This window comes from Macaca mulatta, chromosome 12, assembly GCF_049350105.2.
Source record: "Macaca mulatta isolate MMU2019108-1 chromosome 12, T2T-MMU8v2.0, whole genome shotgun sequence".
Lineage (NCBI taxonomy): Eukaryota > Metazoa > Chordata > Mammalia > Primates > Cercopithecidae > Macaca > Macaca mulatta.
The window spans coordinates 139,602,320-139,609,256 of record NC_133417.1 but is presented as its reverse complement, the minus strand read 5'-3'; the positions used below and the strand labels follow the sequence as shown (position 1 = coordinate 139,609,256).

At 46.7% G+C, this 6,937-nt stretch overlaps 1 pseudogene; it reads right to left on the bottom strand.

Annotated features, from left to right (window-relative positions):
• Positions 1-1,265: 1,265 nt before the first annotated feature.
• On the bottom strand, positions 1,266-2,213 carry LOC114671491 (small ribosomal subunit protein uS10 pseudogene; annotated as a pseudogene).
• Between the last annotated feature and the right edge of the window lie 4,724 nt (positions 2,214-6,937).

Here is a 6,937-nt window from a genome sequence, read left to right as displayed (position 1 = left end):
GAGCTACCTTCAACTAGAAGGAAATCTCTGAAGCAGACAGTGCACCCCCAGTGGGTGTGAAACAGGACTGGCTGTGGTGCCAGCATCTCCCCAAGGAGATTTGTTTTGCAATGGTTGCTCCCTTTATTTGGAATGCCATGCTCCTCCCCGTCTGCCTGGATAACTCTGAGGTGTCCTCTCAGACTCTGTTTAGATCCTTCCCCTCTAGGTTTTCTGTTGACGCCCTGGGTTTGCTGCACCCAAACCCGCATGATGCCTCATCCTAAGTCCATGTTTTGCTTCCTCTCCCCCTCGTTGGGCTAAAGTTCCCCAAAGACGTTATAGGTGCTTCCTGTTTTCTCGATTGATAAATGAATGAATTTGGAATCTGTCGTGGAGTTTGCTTTCCTGGCTTAAGCCATGGAGGATCGATTCCTTGCTCATGTCCTTATTGTTGGAAGCACAGGCAGGATGTGAATGAGCGGAAGATGAAGGCCACTGAGCCAGGCAGAGACATGGAACAGCAGCCATTGGGACAGACAGAAAGACACGGGGCAGTGGCCATCCAGACAGACAGAGAGACACGGGGCAGCAGCCATTGGGACAGACAGAAAGACACGGGGCAGTGGCCGTCCAGACAGACAGAGAGACATGGGATAGTGGCCGTCCAGACAGACAGAGAGACACGCGGCTGCAGCTGCCAGGACAGACAGAGAAACACAGGACAGTGGCTATTGGGACAGACAGAGAGAAAAGGGATAGTGGCCGTCCAGACAGACAGGGAGACACAGGGCTGTAGCTGTCGGGACAGACAGAGTGAAACGGGACAGTGGCTGTCCAGACAGACATACATGGGGCAGCAGCCATCGGGATAGACAGACATGGGGCTGTGGCTGTCGGGACAGACAGAGAGACACAGGACAGCTGCCATCAGGACAGACAGAGAGAAATGGGACAGTGACCCTAGGGCCAGAGAGACACAGGACAGTGGCTGTCTGGACAGACAGAGAGACATGAGACAGTGGCCTTTGGGAAAGACAGACAGAAATGGACAGTGGCCATCAGGACAGACAGACACAGGACAGAGGTCATCTGGGCTTGGGTGAAGGGCCAAGAAGCACTGGACCTATTCAATGAACCTTAATTTCTTATTGTGAATAGGCACCATCTCAGCCTTATGAAAAGGCTGCAATTTATCGGATGGAGAGATTGTGTCTTAGAAACATGACTAACTGGTGATTTTGGTATGATCTGTGTGTTTGGGCCACATGACTGTAGGGAAACCAGGGTCAAGATAATAGTTGAATGGTCACACGCAGTGCTCCTAGGCTACTGTCTACACCTGCTATTCTGGGAACTCCATTTGCTTGTTGTGAAGTCTCTCTATTTCCTTTTCCTTTTTTTTTTTTTAACAGCTAGTAATTAATTTACTAAAATAGTTGACTTAAGCAACTGCAATGGTGACTTCCACCTCAACTCCTGGCTCAGTACTGATGGAAGTCATCGCCTGACAACCTCAGCAGGACTGTGCAAGTCAGTGAGTCGCTTGTGGATTCTCATCTGGAAACCATCCCGTGTCGTAGAACCTTCACCACAAGGAGTTTTTCTTGTAGCGATTCTCGAAGTCTTGGTAGGCATCCTAACTGGTCCTTTCACTTTCAGGTTCTTTTCCTTTGCTCCTCCCAGCAAGTCAGCACACACCTTTTCCAGGGATTTTACATTGCGGCTTGTTAGAGTGATTCGAACTGGGTGAATTGCCACCTCCAGCTCCACGGGTGTTTTTCCGGTGTCCTTAAAAACCACGACTGCTGCGCGGCTTCCTGGCTGACTTATTCCTGGGCCAGAGCGAACAGTGGTGAGTCAGGAGCAGGAGCGTGCAGATCAGCGACTGTTTCAAGAGGGCTGTCTCAGCAGTGGTGGAGAACAACATAGCCTCAGTGTCACCTACACCTGCTGTCTCCCTGCCTTCCTCCTGGGACGGGTGCTGTGAGCTGTCACTGGGGCAGAGTCTGGAAGCTGCTGTTGCTGCAGGAGGTCCCGGAGGTGCACTGCTCTTTGCCAATGCCTGCAGTGCCTGGGTCGAGGCTGCCAGTGCCGGGGCCTGAGACCTCCTGTAAGGCAATGTCCTCCATCCCTGCAGACTTCACAGACACCAGACCAGGGCTCTGTGCCTCTGAGCCATGCAGCCAGCCCTTAACAGGACAATGCCCTGTTGGGGGCTCTGGGGATGTCATGATCAGTAAACTCAGTCCCTCCCTTAAGGGCCTGGCAGGATCAATTGGCATAATCTGTGCTTTCACACAAACAAAAAGCGCCCACCTCAGCTTTGGGGGTTCAAGGATCTCCAGGAGAGAGCCTGAGCTGCGAACGTTGGGCTCGAGTTGTCCAGGTGAAAAGTAGAAAGAGGGGCACCCCGCTGCAGAGACGCAGGTGAGGCCGGTCCCTGTCCTGCACTCACCTCTCCTCAGGATGCAGGCCAAGTCCCAGGGGCAGGACTCTGGCTAAGCTGAGGGGTGGACTGTGCTCAAAACAGCACTTCCCCTCTGGGCCCTGGACTAAGGGGATATCCCCTGGCTCCCCGGCCTTCCCTGAAGGCCCTTAGTCTACTGTGCAAACAGCCCCATAGGGCTCTCCACAGGAGCTCCTGGAATACCAGGTCCACTCCCTTGGGGGTTTCCCAGCTGAGTCCAGCCCCCTGCAGGTCCCCAGTGCCCCTCCCTCCAGAGTGCACTTGTAATACACACAGCACCCAGCCATAACACCAGAGTAGGAAAGTCCTGTGTAAGGAGTTCTGGCTCGCTTTTTTTCATAATGTACTTTGTGTCTTTATTAAAACATCTCTTATCAACATCTTCCAATTTCGCTGTTTTTCCCCAGGCTTGCTTTTATGACAGTAAAAGCAGAGACACTCATATCCCGTGGCCTTCCTTGCACACTTGGTCTTCTCTGGCAGTGACCAGCATCATCACTGACCCTCTACACATGCCAGGCAATGGGACTGTCCTGGCATCCAGTTTCCCCCTCCAGGGGTCCGCATGGGCAACACCATTGTGATTTTGGTCCTGATCATTGGCGGGGATGGTCTGTGCATTGCGGGGGTGTTGAACAGCTCCCCTGGCCTCTACCCACCAAGTGCCAGTAGCACTTCTCTCTGTGACAACCAGAAAGTTCTCCAGAATCTGGAGGATTCAATCACCTCCAGTTGAGATGTACTGCGTGATCTTTATCTTCTAGATCTGTTCACTTTTCTTTAATGCCACTTTACTTTAATGCCACTTTAATGCCACCTTCACCACTCCATCAGGTGCCCTTGCTGGCAGCTCCATTTCCAGTCTCATCCCCTCTACATCTCATTTGCTATCCCTTCTGCAGCTATGTTCATTTTTCATTTTTCTTTTCTTCTTTTATTCTTTTTTTGAGACGGAGTCTCGCTCTGTCACTCAGGCTGGAGTGCAGTGTGGTGATCTCGTCTCACTGCAGCCTCCACCTCCCGGGTTTATGCCATTCTCCTGCCTCAACCTCCAGAGTAGCTGGGACTAGAGGCACCCACCACCACGCCCAGCTAATTTTTTGTATTTTTAGTAGAGACGGAGTTTCACTGTGTTAGCCAGGATGATAGGTTAATTTTTCTTTTTTTTTTTTTTTTTTTTGAGATGGAGTCTCGCTTTGTCGCCCAGGCTGGAGTGCAGTGGCCAGATCTCAGCTCACTGCAAGCTCTGCCTCCCGGGTTCCCACCATTCTCCTGCCTCAGCCTCCCGAGTAGCTGGGACCACAGGCGCCGCCACCTCGCCCGGCTAATTTTTTGTGTGTTTTTAGTAGAGACGGGGTTTCGCCGTGTTAGCCAGGATGGTCTCGATCTCCTGACCTTGTGATCCGCCCGTCTCGGCCTCCCAAAGTGCTGGGATTACAGGCTTGAGCCACCGCGCCCGGCCGATATGTTAATTTTTCTAACATTGTCCAATCATCTCACCTTTTGTTTAAAATGTTTCAGTAGGTTCTCATTGCCCCTAAGTCAAAGGACCGTATCATTTGCACAGACCCAAAACCCCATCTGGTGAGACACCACATCCCCCCAGCTTCGTCGTGCCCCCTGCTTTTCATGCTCGTGGTCTTCGAACTTCAGGTGCTCTTGTTCTCAGGCTCTTCCTGCATGTGCAAGGCTCTCCTCTCTCCTGCTTATCACTTAATTTAGTTGACGGGGTGGAGAATGTGACTTCATTCCCGAGCGTCATCCTTATTCCTGCACTCTGCACCCAGGGCCTTTTTTTTTTTTTTTTTTTTTTGAGACACAGTCTCACGCTGTCACTCAGGCTGCAGTGCAGTGGCATGATCTTGGCTCACTGCAACCTTCACCTCCTGGGTTCAAGTGATTCTTCTGCCTCAGCCTCCCAAGTAGCTGGGATTACAGGCACCCACCACCACACCCAGCTAACTTTTTGTTGTTACTGTTGTTTTTGTATTTTTAGTAGAGATGGGGTTTCACCATGTTGGTCAGACTGGTCTCAAACTCCTGACCTCAAGCAATCCACCGGCCTTGGCCTGCCAAAGTGCTGGAATGACAGGCATGAGTCACCATGCCAGGCCTGCACTCAGGGCCTTTCTACCCCAGCACCATTCACATTATTGTGGGTGGAGTGGGGAGGCAGAGAGAGACGGCAGGATTCTCCAATGAAACATCCTTGGGAGCTGTTGAAGCATCATGCTGTGTGCAATGGCTCATGCCTGTAATCCCAGCTACTCAGGAGGCTGAGGTGGGATCATATGAGCCCAGAATTCAAGACCAGCCTGGGCAACAGAATGAGTTCCTGTCTATAAAAGAAAAAAAGTTCACCCAGGGTAGTTTCCAAACAAAGGGCCTTTGTTTGCAAATCTTCACAGGTTAATTTGGTTTCAGTCCAGACACAAGTTTGGAAGAAGAGAAATGCTAATTTTGTCTGAATTGCTAAGAAGGAAAGAGTCTTCAAAGTCACAGACTGATGACAGTACAAGTAACTAATGAGCAGAAGGTGGGCCCTCAAGGGGCAAGCAGGTTGCACCTGAACTAGACACCCGACAAGACACACCTGAGCAGGCTCTGGGCTCCATGGTTGGAGTGATAGGGCAGCTGATCCCCACCCAAGCCATGGCACCTGGTATCCCAGGTAGACCTGGTGCATTCGAGGACTTAATTATAATTTTTAATATTTTTCTTAAAACACATTTATTGTTTCTTTATTGTATAACTACATATTTATGGCCCCAAATTTAAAAATAACACAAAATAGAAAGAAGCAAATTAAAATCACTTATAATTTTGCCTCACAGAGTATCTGTTGACAATGTGGTTCATTTCCTTTAAAAAAATATTAGACGTATACGCTCCATATTGTTTCACAGTCTGTTTTTGCACACAAGCTTTCATTTCAGCATTTCCCGTTGCTGCTTCTGAGTCCCTGAAAACATGATTTTCACGAATGCACTGTCCCACTTCAAGGATGGAATTAAATGGTCTCGGGGCACTGAAATTGCAACAAAAATTTAGAGCTCTAGCATTTTTCAGGATTTAAGCTCTTCTTCCTTGTCAGAATTGTTTAGGAATGTGTTTAAAGTTTTGCAAATTATTGTTGCTTTGGTTTGCTTAAATTTTAGCTATAATTTGTAATTTAATTGCAAGGTTTATAAAACATCCTATACAACAAGGCCAATTTTTGTAATACTAGATGTTCTTATCCTCTAATAGTCACTTTTGAAAATATTCCTTAGTTGCTTGAAAGAAGGTACATTTTTTATTGTTTTGAGGCTCTAAATTTGTTTTTAGGTTATGCCCTAATTGGCCATATTATTTTATTATCCAAATTTTCTATGCTTCTTAAAGTCTTCTATACATTCCTTGACTTGCAAAGGAAAACTTTTGGTCTATTAAAATCTCCTACCATAAAATTTTTTTGTGTGTGAATTTCTTCTGAGATTTTAAACTGTATCTGCTTTAGAGATGTCAGTGCTGTATAATTTGGCACATGAAGATTCATGAATGTTGTAATTTCATCATGACTATATTTTTACTAACATGAAACAATCTTTTCTGTTTATTTTCTCTTGCATATTGTTTTGTCTGATGTCATATTTTAAACTCCTGATTTATTTTACTTATGTATGTCTAACATGTCTTTGTTCATCTTTTAAAATAATCTATTTTGGGGCCAGACACAGTGGCTCATGCCTGTAATCCCAGCACTTTGGGAAACTGAGATGGGCAGATCACTTGAGGCCAGGAGTTTGAGACAAGCCTGGCCAACATGGTGAAACCACGTTTCTACTAAAAATACAAAAATTAGCCAGGCATAGTGGCATGAGCCTGTAATCCCAGATATTCGGGAGACTGAGGCATGAGAATCACTTGAACCTGGGAGGTGGAGGTTGCAGTGAGCCAAGATTATGCCACAGCACTCCAGGCTCGGCGACAGACAGAGTGAGGCTCTGTTTCAAAAAAAAAAAAGAAAGAAAAGAAAAGAAAAAAAATCTATTTTTTCCTTTTGTTTTTGGTGAGTCTCATATCAATGACACACACTTACATTTCTCTTTCAATCCAGACTTAGAGTCTCTGAAAGAGAGACTTTAACTGTTTTTTTGTCTGTTTTCTCAAAAAATATGTTTGCTGTTACTTTTGCCATCTTATTTTTCTGCTCTGTATCTTTTTAATGGATGTTTGATTTTTCTGTTATTTTCTGTCTTTTGCTCTATAGACTACATTTTATTTTCTTTCTATAATTTGGAAGACACATATTCTATTTTTAATTGTACTAATATTATCTCTAAGTTATAAGATTCTTCACCATCTGTCCAAAACCTGACATCTCTTGACTGACTTCATATCTGCTAAAATGATATCCCTAGACCACATTTAGAATCACACTGTAGTCACCTAACACATTGAGCTGGGCTATAGAAATGTCTAGCACATGCCCCACGATCCCCTCAC